This window comes from Monodelphis domestica, chromosome 3 (assembly GCF_027887165.1).
Source record: "Monodelphis domestica isolate mMonDom1 chromosome 3, mMonDom1.pri, whole genome shotgun sequence".
Classification (NCBI taxonomy): domain Eukaryota; kingdom Metazoa; phylum Chordata; class Mammalia; order Didelphimorphia; family Didelphidae; genus Monodelphis; species Monodelphis domestica.
In genome coordinates this window covers 537346037-537364750 of record NC_077229.1, presented here as the reverse complement: position 1 = coordinate 537364750, position 18714 = coordinate 537346037, and the positions used below count along the sequence as shown (strand labels likewise).

Sequence of the window (18714 nt, the reverse complement as noted above, 5' to 3'; positions counted from 1 at the left end):
CCACAGCCTGTATCCAATTTGCTGGGATTTCTGATTTATCATTTGCTGATCTCTCCCACTCTGTTCCATTTGCTGAGTAGAAGCTGTCTATTGTACTTTCTTTCTTCTTTTTCTGTTGTTTGCTCAAATTTACCCCTTCTTTACTCCCCGTATTTGTCTGTGCTCTTGTTCCTCTCATTTTTTTTTGTTTGTTTTTTGGGGGCTTCTGTCAGTCTCCCCTCTTGGAGCTTTAACAGAAGATCTCTCAGTATAGTATCTGGGGGAGGGTTGCTGGGGGTTTGAGCTTCCTTTTCCTCTGGAGGCTTTTGATTGGCTTAAAGTCTAGCAGTCAATGAGGATGGGTGGGGAGCCTGGGCTTCCCTAAGTTCTGGAGACTTTTGATGGGATTATGTTCAGCTTACTTGGGCTGGGTGTGCTCTGAGTCCTAAACTTCCTGGAAGGCTGGAGCAAATATGGAGGATCTCCAAAGCTCTGGTCAGGCTGCCAGGTCTATGCTCCCTCTCTAGCTCCTTCCCCGCCGTCTGTGTTGGATGCTCTGAACTTGGCACCGTCCTACTCTCAAACTTTTCCCTTCAGACCAGCACCTTTGCCTGCCCAGAAGTTCCCACTGCTGCTGGAATCTCAGCGCTCTGGGTGGGAGGGGCGATGGGTCCTAGGACCTTCCTTCTGTCTTCCCCTTAAACCCGAGTGTTCTCGGATTCTGGCTTTGCAGGGGCATACCTTTTGAATTAAGTCCAGCAGGAGGGTTCCTTGGCTCTGTCTTGTTAAGTTTGGTTTTCAGTCCCCTGGGAGCATTCAGCTTGTGATTGATAAGGAAGGGTTTTCAAAGGTCTGAACTTCTGCTCCTTCTAGGCCACTATTTTGACTCTGCCAGCCTGGTGGAACATTTTTGATTGCTATTCACATTAAAAATTCTGGAGCTTCATTTATTTTCACTTTGCTTAGATTATAACAATTTGTTTTGAGAGAAAAAAAGCAAGGAAAGAATTAAACATTGTTTGACTTAATATAAGAGACAGGGTTATTAATCAGTCATGTCTTTCCTTTTGAATGGTGGATATAGTTCAATTATCTATCAGACAGCTATACCTGAATTCAAAACTCAAAATTAATATTAGCTGCAATTCCAATGACTTTTATCTTAAACAAGAAATCTCCCTAATTGGAGGCGAGAAGTTTTCAAGATTTACATATACAATGAAAAGTTTTGATTTTGTAAGTCATGATAACCAACTATTCTTTCCAATAATTTTCCAGTTTTTTCTAAGTTTCAATACTCACTAACAATGCTTAAACTATCTGACAATTCTTCCCAATTTATACAGAAAAAAAGGATTAACAACTTTGCTGGGAGTTAAATTTCCATTAACATCATCTTGATTAATGATGGCTGGTCCAGGGGCTGGTCAGTAACTTGGAAGAGAATCAACATTATCTTAATATATAATATAATATTTTTCATACACTGTCATAACCAATTTACCTTAAACTTTTGGTGTACAATACAAATTATATAAGTAAACATGATTGATTCCTAACAAATTGCTTCTATACATAGTTTACATTTAAATGCATATTTTCCATTTTTTTAAAACAAGGAATTTAATTTTATTCTTCAGGGTATAATTTTATTTTTAAAATATTTTAAAAATAATTTATAAGAATTTTTCCATGGTTACAGGATTCATGTTCTCTCCCTCCCCTCTTCTGAAGCTGTTAAGCAATTCTACTGGGTTATACATGTATTATCACTCAAAACATTTCTCCATATTATTCATTTTTGTAAAAGAGTAATCTTTTAAAACCAAACCTTCAAATCATATACCTGTATAAACAAATGATAAATCATGTTTTTCTTCTCCATTTCTACTCCTACACTTCTTTCCCTTGAGGTGGATACTTTCTTTCTTTAAAGTCCATCAAGATTGTCCTGGATCATTGCATGATCCAGGACAATCTAGCTGAAAAGTCTATTACATTTGATGGTTCCAAAGTGTTTCAGTTTCAGTGTGCAATATTCTCTTGGTTCTGCTCATTTCACTCTGCATCAGTTCATGTGGGTCTTTCCATTCTTACAGAAATCAAGCAGTTCATCATTCCTTATAGCACAAGAGTACTCCATCACCACCATACACCACTGTTTGTTCCACCCTTCACCAACTGAGGGATATCCCTCTAGTTTCCAATTCTTTACCACCAAAAAAAGCAGCTACAAATATTTTTGTACAGATTCTTTCCTTTTTATCTCTTTGATATAAAACTTGTAGTTTTGTCACCACAAATCATTTACACACACAAACACACACACACACACACACACACACACACACACACACAACCTTGCCTACATTTAGATATGCTCCCTGGGAAAAGGGGTAGACCAGTGACTTTGTGGGAGAGGTATGATTCAGAAGTTTACTCAAGTAATGGTAATTAGTTATAAGGATGAATTACTGATTCTTTTGCTTTTAGAAAATTACATGAATATTACCTTTTTATGAAAAAAAAAAGTGAGAATAAGAGAATTTTAGGCCCTGTAGTTTGAATGTCACAAGGTACTCTTCTTTTGGTAAATTCCAAGTTTTGCCTGATATTACTTTTAGATAGATTTAGGTTTTTCTTCTTTGAAACACACAATTCAATTAACAAATGTCTCAAATGTCTACTTTAAAAAAAACTACCAAACAAAGCAAGAATTTAGTTACATGGAAATTAAGAAAAAACTTACAATATTCCATAAGATATGAAATAATTTTTTGATCAGAGTATTTTAAAAATCAAGTACTTAAAATGGGAATAAAAGCATTTAAAATGTTAAGAACTGAAGACATAAATCAACACATTAACACATAAGAACCACAGTGACAAAACCTGATTTCTTCTGACAAAAATTTAAATCTCTACTTCTGTGCAAAAGTGCAGCAAGATATTCTAAAAATGCATTTGTTTGGCCAGTTAGTGTCTGTTAATGAATTAGTAATGGTATCCCATGATTTCCAGCCTTAAAGATAGTATGAGCAATTCTTTTCATTTTAAGAGTTGTCTTAAAATTCATATAGTTATCTAGCTTGTTGGATCTTTATGTTAAATAGCTCAAAAACAATGAAAAATGACATTCAAAATATTTTGACTATCTTCTATAAGGATAATTTTAGACTTGTGACCTAATCTAAATTATTTTTGGTTGCCAGGGAATATCCCAAATATACCAAATAAAATACTTCTAAAAAAAGGAGAAACAATAACAATCAAATTTCATGTTGTGTATGTAAGACAAATCTCTACAGATCCTAATATCACTTGCATGGGTAGCCTTTGAAATGAGGTCTGAATATCATAAAATAAAAAAGGTACCCTCAATTACTTTCAACTCCTAGTAATTCCCCAAAATCCAACAGTTCACTGAAAGTATCCCTAGTACTTTGGTGGTCCTAAGTTATAATTTCTTGAAACTGAGACGCCTCAATGCCTTCCTCAATGTCAAGGTCTCTTCTAAAGCAGCTACTTGTACACTGCTTGGATGACTCCAGAGAAATGTGTTGTGAATAAAAAAAGAAAGAAAGAAAAATGACCACCTAGAAAAGATAGCTCTCTGTGATCATGCTATTTAACAGCTCTTGAATTAGTTTTCTGCTCATATTTAGTAATATCTAAACTTAGTTTTGGAAAGTATGTCCCAAGTTTCTGCTTCAAGATTCCATGAGCATTGCAACATAGGGAAATCTCCTTTCCACTTTTAATAGAATACACACAAGTCACCCAAATACCATACAAAGTACCTGAATTAGGTTCTCCTATGTTAAGCCTAGATAGGTCCCCAATAGTGGATCTTGACATCTGCAATACTGAATTATCATATAAAATCTCCAAGCCAGCCGTCCCCACCATAATCCTTTTCTCATGACCTGTCAGCACATGTAGAGTGTACAAAAATATTTGTAGTGGCTCCTTTTGTGGTAGTAAAGAATTGAAAACCATGGGGATGTCCAATCAATGGCTAAACCAGGTGTGGTGTATGATTGTGATGGAATACTTTTGTGCTAAAAGAAATGATGAGCAGGATGCTCTCAGAAAAATCTGCAAAGAACACCAACAACATGGAAATAGGTTTTGATCAAGGACACAAGTAATACCCAATGAAATTGCCCATTGGCTGAGGGAAGGGTGGGAGGAGGGGAGGGAGGGAAACAATGTGATTCTTGTAACCAAGGGAAAATGTTCCAAATTGACCAAATAAATTAATTAAAAAAAAAGAAAAACCTGCAAAGACTTATAAGAACTGATGTAAAATGAAATGTGCAGAACCAGAACATGATACAAAGCAATTGCAGTGCTATATAATCTACTGTGAACGACTTGGCTATTCTCAGCAATACAATGACTTAAGACAATTCTGAAGGACTTATGCTATCCACCTCCACAGAAAGAATTGATGGGAGTCTAAATGCACATTGAAGTGTATTTTCTTTTTCAAGATAATTTTTCTTGCTTGGGGGTTTTTGCCTTTGTTGTCATTTACAACCTGACTAATATGGAAATGTTTTACATGATGTACATGTATAATCAATATATTAAATTGCTTGCCGTGTTAGGGAAGAAGGGAAGAATTTGGAATTCAAAATTTTTAAAAACAGTTACTTTTACATATATATTAGAAAAAAATTAAATATTTAATTAAAAAATAAACAAAAAACAACAACAATGGATGGTGGGCCTATATTAGAGTCATAATAGCTCATTTTAGGATCTGTCTGATACTTATTCACTACATGAGGGTACAGTCTCTCAGCATCCCTAGACTACTTGGAATATGTTACAGACATATTGAAAAAAATCATAGACTTAGGCAGTACCATTGACTGGCTCTCCAGTTCCACATCAGCTAAAATGATGTTGTCATCAAATTTTGACCAATAAGGAGGCAGTTAGTTAGGTGGCTCAGTGGATTGAGCCAGGCCTAGAAAGGAAAGTCCTGGGTTCAAATCTGGCCTCAGACAATGATTGTGTGACCCTGGGCAAGTCACTTAACCTATATCCCTTACTGCTCTTCAGCCATGAAAGCAACACAACGTATTGATTCTAAAATGGAAGGAAAGGGTTTAAAAAAATTGTGACTGATAATAGTGGGTAAAAGAAGTTGTGCATATAAATTTTATGTATATATGCTTTTCAGAGTAATGTCTAAGTAAACTAACATAACACTTGAAGGTTTACAAAATGCTTTTCTCACAACAACCCTAGATAGTAGTAGTAGTAGTAGTAGTAGTAGTAGTAGTAGTAGTAGTAGTAGTAGTAGTAGTAGTAGCCTCTCGGTAACTGAGGTTGACGACTGTCTTTGTGCGTTTTCATCTATGGTAGATGAGTGTGCACAAAGACACTTGTGCGTGAAGGAGATTTAAGTGGAAAAGTCGATGCACAGAGACAGTCCCACTCTCTTGGCGTTGGAAGCCTGGGTCCAGTGGCACGAAAAATCGTTACGTCTGGAGACTTCCTCAGCTGCACTGGATGGCCGTGTTGTCTTTTGTGCTCCAACATGCCCTGAGCACTCCACAGAGCTTTGCTGCGTCGCCATCTCAGCCATTGAACCTTCTTATTGTCAATAGTGTTATAAACTGTGTAAGCATTAATATTTCCATTTTAGTACTCAATTTAAGCAACACATCTACTAAAATTAAAATAAGACAGAAAATTAGCATGGCATTTATACAGGAATGACAAAGATTTGTGCAGCATTCTTTATTTCTTTGCATCTTGAAACAAGTGATGGAATAATGGTACAAAAGAAGACACATTTTTTTCAGATATGGCCAATATATTGATGTTTGTTTGGCTACAGCTTTTTGTCACAAGGAAGGGCTTCCCCTTAGTAGGGATAGAAACTGAATAATTGTCTTAATGATGCAAGAAAAAAAAAGATTATCAGTAAAACATTTTATATTTTAAGATATACAGAAAAGATCAGAAGTTCAAAAGGGGACAAAGACAAGCAGAAGTTTTCTTACTATCATTAAATTTAATACATACAATCAATCGATATTTTTATTAAGCACCTACTATGTGCCAGGCATAAACATATATAAACTATACATAATAGTTTAATTACAACTCTTTTCGATTCTTAATATTGAAATGTTCATATTTGATATCACAAGAAAAAATCATTCAATTTTACAGATAAACTCTGAGAGATTACGTGACTTATCTATGACTATAAAGCTAGTATCAAAACTGAAAGGCAAATTCAGTTTTCTGACTTAGAGTTCAGTTCATTTTGTAATCTATGTAAGGTTGTCTTTATAATCACTAAACTATCACCAACAATTCAATATATAAACAGATTAAAGTAACTTTATTTTAATATTTGCTAACAGAAAGCTTTTGATTTTTCTTAAAAGAGACCAAGCCAATGTGATAAAAGACTTGACCATCAGTTCATAAAAAAAAATGCAATTCAAGGGCTGTATTTCATGGGGAAAAAGTCACTTTAAACTTATACTCAACAATTATGTTCTATTCATAGAATATATTTTAAACAAGGCTTATGTTTTGTGATTCTTAAATACATTTTTTTTTAAATACCAAAATTCTTACATGCAGAAACAAGGTCCAAAGAATATAACTGGTTTCAGTGATGATGATGTTGTTTAAACTGAAGTCCACAATACCCACAAGTCCCAGTTTTAGTCTCTATCCAAGTTTATATACCCTTTTGGATGACCCAGACCTCCTCTCCACCATCACGTGATATCACTCGACTTTCCACTTGGCTCACTGGTTGCTCTGCTATCAAATCAATTGCAAAGTTTTCATTTACCTCTTTCTGGCGACCAACAAAGCGAATCCTCCTATAATCATCTTCATCATAAACCTGGCCCGTGTGGGTAATTTTCTTCCCCGTGGGCGACATCTGTACACTTAAACATCTGGCGGCCCTGAGGCTGCGGCCCAGAAGGCGGCCGAAGGTCACAAACGCCACCCACAGACGCTGCCATCTTCCCCGGGATGACCCTCATATTTTCATTTTTTTCAGAATCATATTTGCACAAAATACATGTTTTGGTAACACTCAATATACAATTTTGTCAAAAATCCTATATTTGTGACTGCTTACAGTTGCAGTATTATTTTTCATACCATATCAAGATTCAATGAGGCTGCTAATTAACACCTTAGGTTTTACATTTACTGTAAGAAAGGGGTTAATAAATTTGTCATTTAATTGTCTATAATCAATAATCTTTATTCCAAATCCTATGTGATTTCTGGGTTGATCAAATTTTTATAATCAAATGTATTATTCATTTACACTGATTGCATATCACATTTGTCCCTATCCAATTCAGGTGAAAAATAAAATTTCTTTATGGGTATAGCTGCATACATACTTCATTTTTACCATAATTACTCATTAACAAATTGCATTTTAATGCATATTAATCTTCAATGGCATTTCACAATAGCAGATTAATAATATTTGTACTTCTTTTTTCCTTAATATCTTTAATGTTTACATTTGTATCTCGGTTCTAATTTAAATAACCTTTTGGGGGATGGTCAGACAATCAACACAATAGGCATTATTTGACTAAGATTTAGTATCTTAAAGCTTAGTTTTAAGCTGCCACAATAGATGTTAATTTTTATTTTTGTAATTTTGTTTTTGGAATAAGGATAACCACTTAAGTTGAACCAAATTTTTGTATAGGATGTATCATCATTTTTAAACTTTGAAATTTAATAAAATAGTAATTTTGGAAAGTTTTGAAAATTTAGAACACCTTAGGAAATTTCTAAACAATTTTTCTTTGTATTAAATGTCTCTTTTTCTCTACAATTCCTTTTAATTTTCACAAGTGATTCTAAGATATTTCATTTGAACCAATTCTTTTTGATATTTTAAATTTGTTTACTATTTATTAGTAATATTTGCAGTTTCCCCTTTTTAATTTAAATTTGCATTCCAATTGTGTGGTGAATTAGGAATAAATGTATTTTTTGAACAATATTATAGATGTTATAAAGTTGATATTAACTTTTTATTTGTTTTTGCATTTTACAGAGCTTTAGTTGGCACAAGTTTCTTGAGCATTTACATGCTTCAGTGGTCACTGTACCCTATGAGTTTTACAGGCAAGTGTTCTATATAGTTACATTTTTACAAATTTCATGTTGATCATGAATTTCTTCTCATACATTGCACATGCTTTTAAAATAATTTTTGTATCTTAATCAAATACATTGCTATCCAAATTTCTTCCAATTTTTGAAACCCTGATGTTAAATGTATTTTTACCTGTTGCTTAATATAATGGTACATGTTTTAAAATAACAATTTTACATGTTCATATGTCTACTCAAAATTTAGATCATGTAAAATCTTCATATTATATCACATCTTTTAATAAATTGATATGAAATTCTTATATACTTTATACTCTTTTTTTGACAATTCTCAAATTCATTTTGACAAGCATTTTTGGTAAATCTACTATTTCAAATCTGTACTTATTATACATTGCAAATACTAAACAATTATTTTCACTAAAAGTTTTGTACATTCTTAAATTTAGCTGAAATTCTATTTTTAACTGGTAGCCAATTATCACAAATAAATGAATTTACACTGTACCATCAGTACCTATTCAGATCCTCAGCAAATCTTTAAAGTTACATATATATATGTATATATGTACACACACACACACACACACACACACACACACACACATATATATATATATATATATATATATATATATATATATATATATATATAGTTCTGATATCTTCTCCCTCTCTTTCTACTTATGAAAGGAGGGAAGAAAAAGTGCTGAACATATATTTTTGCCTTTGTTCTCTGTTGGCATCTTGTAATTGTGGGATCAAATTATCCCTTTCTGGTCTTTATCATCTCTGCCCTCTACCCCTCAGGGCCAGTGAGGAGGAGAGAGAAGAAATGTTTGACAATTTTGTATATTTGTCCTTTATGTGTAACCAATTAAATTATCTTAGAGATTAGGAGATTCAAAATTCCATTAAAATGCTGTTTCTTGAATTTCCCAAACAGCCTCTGTCTCTTTCCCCCATTCCTCTAGAACAAATGGAAAAGGAAGTGAGAGGTTTATTTTTTCCAAAATGTAACCCTCCCATTGTGATTACAGACAGACAGCATATAGACAACGTAGACATGTCATGGAACATAGAACATAGACTGATAACACAGACAGAACATATACATCCTGCATCTATTCATGCATAATTTGACAACATAGAACATAAAATTATGGACTAGATTCTTCTTTTCATCCTGGCATAATAATCAATTGTTGCAAATCATAGCTGCCCTACTAAAGAAATCTGTGGAAAAAAGAAGGCTTGTTAATAATGAAGGAAGAGAAAATAAAAGAATGTTTATGGGATAAGAAAATTGGAATTGTCTGGGATAATTTGAACAGCCTTTTTTACATTTCAAGAATTAGTCAGAAGAGGGGATTAATTTTTTCTAAACATGGATGACATTTTATAAATTTTAGTTCTAAATTACTTTTCATGCTCCAATAGATTTCCTAAAACAAACACACTTTTCTTCTACAGTTTTCTTTTGAGAAACTATGGGGTTGTTTTTTTTTTGTTGTTGTTGTTTTTGCTCAAGAGCAATCTCATAGCAATTCTCTGAAAAGTCATTAAGACCTTTTGGAAGATATTCTTTGATTATTACTAACTGTGGGCAGGACTGGTTTTTCTGGCTGGAGAAAAAAAGGAAATGTAGAATAGCTAGCTGCTTCTGGAAGAGGGGAGTGAAAGAAAAACTTTTGTCATTTTGAATTCTGCCATTTCTGAGAGACTGCCTTATCTATGAGTAGTTTTAAATCTCCTTTCTGGTTTTCAGCCCTCTGATCTCCTAAAGGGACCTACTCTAAAGGCAGTGTAAATAGATCTCATAGTTTTACTCCTAGCTGTAAAATGCTCTTCTTGCTCCCCCCCTCCCCACCCCCCCCACAATGCTTTCTGCCTAACAGAAAGAGAAGAGTACTTCTTAACTGGAAAAATTTCTGCATCTGCTGGCTGCAAACTTACAGCATGTTGGGGACTATTATGACAGAATCTGACTCTGAGAAGTAGCTTCGTGGGTCACTGAGCCAGGGTGAGAAGGATGTATATTGGGATTACAGAAGGGCCTATGGTGACTAAGAACTATGCAGACAGCTTCTTAGAGTGAATAGAAAGGGAGGGAGAATAGATCAGAACTTCATATAACTTTATATAACTCTATCTATCTAAAACTGTAAAGATTTGCTAAGGATCTGAATAGGTACTGTAAGGGCCAGAATGTAAGGGGTTAATATAAAAGGTTGGACTGGATTATTTAAGAGTAGGGTCCCCAGGAATTTTAATCAATTCCAAAATTATTTTTTTAGCAATTTAATTATAAAATATAGAAAGAGTGAAAGTAAGAAAATCAGAGAGAGGATAGGGTAAGATATCTAACCTACACACTAAGTATTTTGTTCCAACCCCTGTCAACTCAGGCAGGGTTAATTAGTCTTTAGCCTGAGGGATCTCAGCCTTGAGCTGAGGTCCTGGGGATTCACAAAGCCTCTCTCAATAGAGTAGGTCTCTCCTGAGGCCAGTCCTTCAGAAAATCCAGAAAAGGAGTCAGCCTTTTTTATTTACTCCACATGGTAGTTCTAAGGGAAAAGTTCAAGAGCAGTCCTAGGACTCAAGCTGGAGGTCCTTCAAGATCAAGTTCTAGGCAAAAGACGTCTTCATAGGAAGTTCTTGGCATTTTAAAAGACCATTCCTTTTCGTCACTTCCTGTGATGTCCAGAACAGCCAATCATTTACCAAGTACATCAGGGAGGGTTTGGGGGCCTCATGTGAGGAGTGATTCTGGCCAGACCATGGTTTTGATTTTACTGGGGCCTACTCTCACTACTGGGGGCTACACCCATGTAGATAGGAGTAGAAATTAAATTAGAAGAGGAAAGTCAAATTATCAAGCATTTGTTAAGTGATTACTAGGTGCTAAACACTATGATAAGCACTGCAAATACAAAAATATAAGCAAAAAAGAAAGACTACTCTCAAGGATTTTATTAACTGTGGGGAGACAATACATAAAAGGGAACCAAAATCAGAGGACAGGAGCTGGTGAATTTGAAGGAGTATACATGTATGGCCTAGGCAATTCATTAGAATGGAGGTTATTAGAAGAACTCACCAATCAAAAGAGGGGGCTTCAGGGCAATGGGATCTTCCAGGGTGATAAGGTTGCTCCAGAAGTTGTCTAGAGTCAGGAATGGAGTTGAAAGAGGAGCCAGTCAGTTTATAAACATTTGTTAGGCACTTGCTATGTACCAAGCACTATGCTAAACACTCACAATGCAAATATAGAAAATAAAGACAGGTCAATTCTCAAGGGGAGGGAAAAAATATACAGAATAAAGCCAAAAAGTGAGGAGGCAAAGAATATACCCAGTAAGGGACATGATAGGAAGTCCAAAGGAATGAAACCAGAGGAGAAATGAAGAGATGACTGGCCTGGGTAATTTCCTTACCTGGGGGTTTGGAGAGGAGTTCTTTATTTTGTCCTTCAATAAGAAGCCTCCAGGAGTCAGAGGTTATTGATGAGATATGATTTCGGAGGTTCATACAATTTTGCAGAATGATAAGGTTACTGTTATGAAGTTCCTGAGGCCATAACAGAAAAGTTCAAAAGTACAGCTGAAGAAGAGAGAGAGGAATAAAGAAAAATAGAGCAAATATACTGAAAATAATACTATAGAGGAATAGTTTTAAAAAAAAGGCAGAGGGACAAGGGATTTCAATTTCCTTTGAGTTCCTTAATATTGCCTTAGCTAAATCTTCATCTTCAAGTGTTAATACTTTACTTGTAGAAGACCATTTCCAAATCAGGAAGTTATATATATACACATATATACACACACATATATATATGTCTAAGTCATTTGAAATTAAAAAATCTTGGAGTAAGGTGGAGTTAAAATAGTAGTTGCAGAAAAAAGTACAGAACCATTTCCCTACCCCATATATACACATGTCCAAACAGATCTGGAAAATGCACCAAAGCCTGGGTGGGAAATCCATGACAAAAAAAATTAACAAATAATTTTTTCTAGGTAAAATAGAGAGGTCTGCACATACTGGAGATAGGGACTGGCCACGAGTGTCCCAGATAAATAATTCTAGCACACAAAGAATCTGTGCAACAGGGAGCAAGGAGAGGTCCCAGATGCAGAAAAGAAAGGTCTAAACCTGTGTAGGGTGTAAGAACATGTGCCAATTGGCAAACTTATTACACAGCTCTGGATAAAGCTTCAGGGAAAATTGAAAAAGGGACTTAAACCTAGGGGTGACATTTTAGGATGAGTAACATTCACAAGCCCTAGGACAGTTTGAGTGCTCAAACTGCAACCCTCACACTACATGTGAGCTCCTCTAGCATTTTACCTCAGACAGGGAGAGAAGAAGTATTCCCATTGGGCCACTGAGCAGAGGGGTGGGTGATGGGAGAAATGTCCCAAGGCACAGTGGGAGCAGCCCCCTCCAACATTTGGCCCTAGGATGATGATGGTGAACCTATGGCACAGATGCTCAAAATGGCACATAGAGCACTCTCTGTAGTCACTTCACTACCCTTCCTTCCCTCCCCTGCCCCCAACCCCAGAGTTCATTATTAGAAAGGCAGAGGGACTTGGTCAGAGCTGCTCCCTTCCCCCTCTCCACCAGGTCTGATGACATTTTTTCATATTACTGAGTCTTCTGTCCAGCAGTCCAGTGGGAGTAAATAGGGGGTAAGGTGGATAGCTCACAGGTGGCAAAGCTGGAGGGGAATAGAGTGCTTGGGCAACTCACCTCCCCCACTCTACACTAGCTGAGGATATCCCTCACTTTACCTACCCCTCTATCCAGCAGTGCAATGGGAATACTTTCTCCCTCCCCTATGGAGTAGGGGTGGATGGGGTGTACCTAGGGTATGGTAAGCACAGTACATGGTCTCTGGAGGGTGGGAGGGCATGGCACTTGGTCTGGGCAGGGTGGGGTGGGGGCAGGGCCCAGCACTCCATCTCTAAAAGGGTTGCCATCATTGACCTAGGAAATATAATGGAAACCAACAGCGACTGTGTAGCTCATTCTCAAGGAATGGGAGTAGGGTCTCAGTTCCAGCTTCTAGCCCAGTCTGCAATCAGTTCAAGAATCTCAGATCAGAGCTTTTCTGTTGACTGATAGTTGCTGAATCTAGCAGTAGTCTAATGAAACTCCAAATAGGCCAAGTGGGTCAAGCTAATGTTGCTCAGACCCAAACCCAGGTCAGGTATTTGCAGAGACCAGACAAGGAATTAGAGATCAAACTTGCTCTGGATCAGAGCACTCTGAAAGAACTTGACAGTTTGAATCATACCTGATATTCTAGATCTTCAAATGCATCAAGAAAACAAGACTAGTCCTGATATTTACCACAGATGTGTATAGAACCTGATGCCAACATAAAGCCTGAAGTCAAGAAGTAGGCTAGAATAATAAGCCCCACCACCCCTAAAAATGGAATTCTACCACAAAAATCTATTATGCTAAGAGGGAAGCTCTAGTCCGAAACCTAAATGAAGAGAATGACCTCAAAATATCTACAAGCAAAACCACAACGAAAAGCACAGCTTGGGCATAAATTTAGCTAGAATTCATTTCTTTGAGATGATGAAGCAAGAGTTTAAAGTTTAAAATGCTTTTATAAATTAAATGAGAAAGGTAGAAGAAAAATAGAAAAAGAATGAGATTATTTGACACAAGAGGTACAAAACTTTACCTAAGCAGCAAACTCCCTGAAAATTAGAATGGATCAAATTAAAGTCAGTCATCCTATGAGAAACATCAAGATAATGTTATAAGATTGGAAAAATAAAACATGTAAAGTATGTTATATCAAAAACAATTGTACTGAAAAACATAAAGGAGGAAAAAAAAGAATCATTAAACTACCTGAAAGCCATGTCCAAAAGAAAAAAGCATAGGCATCCTATTTCAAGAAATCTTAAAAAAACCAACAACAAACCCAAACCTGCCCATATCTTTCAGACCCAGAAGACAAAGTAGAAATAGAAAGAATCTATCAGCCACCTTCAGGTGAAATCATAAAATGAATACTTCCAGGAGCATTATATTAAAAATCCACGATTTCCAGATAAGAACTGTAAAAATGGAGACTTGAATCCAGGACTTCAATCCCCAGAAGTCCTTGCTCCACTTCCCCAGAATGCTTTGTAATCTCACTGAATTCTCACCTGGGCCAAGAGCAAATTGTGATTTAAAGAGAAGTCTATGTACAATGTTTGTTGATCTGATCAAGACCTTTGATTCTGTCATTTGTGAAGGCTTGTGGAAGATCATGTTAAAATATGGTTGCCTGGAGAATTTCATCAACATTGTATGCATGACAGCATACTTGCATGGGTTCTGGATAATGGATAAAGCTCTCATACTTTTCTAGTCATCAGTGGAGTGAAGCAGGGCTATGTGCTTACTCCCATGGTATGATGTTTTCAGCAATGTTGTTGGACACCTTCAAGAAGAACAAAAATGGCATGAAAGTCACTACCACACTTAGGGGAAATTATTTAACTTGAAAAGGCTACAAGTCAAGACTAAAGTGGAGGGAGTTGGTGCTCTACTTTTTGTTTATAGACGATTGTGCATTCAGTGCAGTCTCTGAGGCTGATAAAGCAGACTATAGATTGATTCTCTGCCACTTGTACTCATTTTGGCCTAACAATGAATACCAAGAAAATAGAGTACCATCCTACATGGAACCATTGGTTATAGCAAATAAAGAAATGTTGTGGATAAGGTCACTTACCTTGGCAGTATACTTTCCAGGATGTCACATAGAAGATGAGATTGCCACATATATTGTTAGAGATAGCTTAGTGTTTGGGAGGCTCCCAAGGAAAATCTGGAAGAGAGAAGTAGTAGGCTGCCTATCAAACTGAAGGTCTATGGTGTCATTGTGCTGATCTTGTTGTTGTATATCTGTGAAACCTGGATAGTCTATCAGTGCCATGCCAGGAAATTGAATCGCTTTCATTTGAAGAAGAGAGGTAAGGGCTAAGCAATGGAGATTAAGTGACTTGCCTAGTGTCACATAGCTAGGAAGGGTCTAAAGTCAGATTTGAACCCAGGAACACCCCTCTCTAGGTATGGCTCTCTATGCACTGAGCTACCTGGCTGCCCTGATCTTAGGATTTTGAAAATCACTTGGCCAGATAAGATCCTTTCTTTAGTTGAACTGCCAAACATTCAAATTTTAATTCAGAGAGTGCAACTCCAAATGCTTGGGCTACATTGCTTGAATGCTAAGTGCATGTTTGATTAAAAGACTATTTTACAGAGAATTCACACAAGGCCTGCACTTATATGGATGCCAAAAGAAGGGACACAAGGACACTCTCAAGGTTTCTTAGAAAAACTTTGGAATGAATTGTGAGACACAGGAGACAGAGGTACAGGACCATCCAGCATGGTGTGCCCACATCAAAAAGGGAGGAAAGCAGAATTGCAGCAACTCAGATGAAATTTGAGATCTGCAAGTTTAGAGACTCTCCATCCCAAATGTTCATATAGATTATGTGTGCTTGACCTGTGGTAGAGCTTTATAAGTTCATATTGATCTAATCAGTCACAATCAGATACTCTGTACATTGACCCCAACATAGTGATGTCATCTTGGTCCTCTTTGAGTTCAAAGGACAACAACCAACCAATTATTAAAGGATTATCTTATTGAATGAGAAAAAAAAATAACAAAATTCATCTGGAGGAAGAAAAGGTTTTCAATATCAAGGAAATTAAAGGCAAAAAGTGAGAAGATTGGAAATCTAGAAATATATCACAAAACAGTTTTTCACCCATCAAGAAACAGAGAAATTGGTCAATGGAACAAATTACATATCTAATATCCATAGGCGAAGCAAACACAATAATTTGTTCTTTGGTGGTTTGAGTCTTAATGCCATAATTCATTTTTTGTTTCAAACTGATGCTTATTGATGATAACTATATATCAGCCACTTTTACTGAACTAAAAGTTATTTTCCTATTTTAGGTTTCAAAATATTGAATTGTAGGAATGTAGGTAAGGGATAGAGTAAATTTCATGGATTAGCTTCAAGAGGAAAAGAGGAGAATTTGGATACAAGCCATAGGAAAGGATTCTGAAAGGAGAGAAGGATTGGGGGAGTTTTACTGGCATTAATAGTCATTTACTCTCTGCCCTGTTTCTACTGAAATGGAAGGGGGTTTTGACCTGAAAGATTTTCCCTTGGTAGTCATAATTTCATGGAGAGATTAGTGACTCCTTGGTTTGAGAATCTGCTTTTGAGTGGACTGTTTTCCCTGAGGTACAGAGACCATTTGCCAGTGATCCATCTGCCAGAAATCCATTTGGCCAAGGTAATCCAAAGATTGCCACCTGGGACTGTGGGTTATATAGTGCAGCCAACCCCAGTCTTTAGGTAAGGGTACAAATTCACCTGTGAGTCCTTTCCTTTTTCTCTTTTTGTTAATCCCTATTAGGTATATTAATTTAGAGTCAGATAGGTTTTTTGGGTCTTAGATAAGAGCAGGATAAGAAGGGCTTGAGGAGACCAGAAGAGTGAGTCCCACGAGGGGAGGCATAGATTCAGGGGAGGAGATATAGTTGGATAGATTTAGGACTGTATTTATAATTTCCCTACCCTTAATAAATTTGATTTTACTATTTTTAAGGGTTGTGTTTTACTAGCCTTGGGGACGTTCATAGATGGGTTGTATCATTTCACATTCATCTTATTTCAGTTGACTGAGACAGAAAGACTAGAGCCAGAGATATTTTTAATTTTGGGGGGGAACTGCCATCTACAGACCCTTAGAATTCTGAGAGCTGCTCTGGCAGAGCTCAAGCTGCCAGAAGAATCTTGGTTTTGCTGGCAGGGGGAGTGTTCTGGCAGGTAGTCATCTTGGATAGAATTTTGTATTCCAGGCACTCAGGGAACATTCTATTGGAACTTACCATCATGCAGTTGAACTGAGGGGAGTACTGGGAGATACCATTTCTCTTTTTTTTCTCTCAGCTTCATTCTAACAGCTGCTACTTGATCTAAATACATTATATGGTGGGAGTAAATAGTAGTTTTACTGTTAAGTGCTCTTCAATAGTATAACAACTGATAGTATCTCAAATACCTATTATAACAATATTAAATATGAGCTTGGAATACTCTTTCTCCCTAATTCCTTATACTCTTTTAGTGTTAATACCTGATTTGTTTTATGACTGGTCCAGATTTGAAATATTGCTTCCTTATACTGAGGCAACTATAAGAAGGGGAATGTCTTACATACCATCTATAATTATAATATGCTGTATTATATATGTGCTGGCTAGAAGTTGAAGAAATATGGCATATATATATATATGGTTTTTGCCTGGATGACTTTTGGTATTGTTGAATTGAATAATGTGGTGATTGCCTTGTAAGTAAAACTGGATAAGATTGAAGCAACTTGGGGGCAGCTGGGTAGATCAGTGGATTGAGAGTAAGAGCCAGGCCTAGAGATGGGAAGTCCAATTAATGAAACTTAATGGTATTGTTGAGGATCTAAGCAGCCAGAATTAGTGAAGCTTTCAGGGACTGAAGAACAACCAGGTACTACAAAGCTAGAACTATAAAATGAGGCTTTAGAACAGAAGCCAGTTACACTGTGTCCTTTGCGTGATGTTTCTTATGTGACAGCTGACCACGGTATTGTATATCTGAGGCAGCATAAGAACTTTACTTAGGGAGAACTGGAATCATTAAAGAAAAAAATTCCTAAATATGAGGAAGAACCTAACCAAGTAGTTAAAGAACTAGAGAGAGTCATCAGAATTTGACCTACCAAGATTATGATTTTCTTTTAGATAAAATTTTAACTAAAAGGGAGAAACATCAGATTAGAGCAAACTAATGCTAAAACTGATCTTACTTCATGGCAGCTAAAATACAATGATCTTGAGATTAATTTGGTAGAGAATCACAGGCACTTGGGAATGGAAAGGGAGTCTCTCTTAGAGACCATGAGAGCTAACTCAAAGTGCCCAGGGATGTAGTTAATATTTGAGCAGTTGAGGTAGGATAAAGGCAAGACTTCCAGCTAACTTCCTGGACAGAATTATTTACTGTGGGGAATGTTGGCTTGGCCTATATCTACTTTCTGATGAAAATGTAAGTCACATAAGGAGGCAGTGGGTGAAGAATGCCTGCTCTGTGGTGAAGACCTATTTCAGAAGCAATTACCTGAACTGGTTCACCATGGGTCTGGATGAGTTAAAGAGAACAGTGACTTATATTTACCAGGATGAGTTAGATAGGCAAGCTGATAATAAGATCGAGGTAATTGAGAAGTTAAGGATGCAATTGAAGGAAGCTAACAAAAAGATCCAGGAGATAGAGATATAGCAGGTTAAGACTGTTGTAGCCCTGCAGTCTTATAGGCCTTCAAGGTAGGAATTCAATCATAGACGGACCAGGAAAAATCCTCCCAGGTGCTATTGGTGCAATCAAGTTAAGCATAGGGTTAGAGAGTGTAGATACAGGGGTCAATTCACACCTCAGAATAGGGGAAACCAAGGTATACAATAATGATTATAATGGATATAGGCAAAATTATAATGGTGTAAAT

At 36.4% G+C, this 18714-nt stretch overlaps 1 pseudogene; it reads right to left on the bottom strand.

The window, feature by feature from the left end:
- Positions 1–5916: 5916 nt before the first annotated feature.
- Positions 5917–8195, bottom strand: LOC130458138 (NADH dehydrogenase [ubiquinone] iron-sulfur protein 6, mitochondrial-like; annotated as a pseudogene).
- Positions 8196–18714: the final 10519 nt, after the last annotated feature.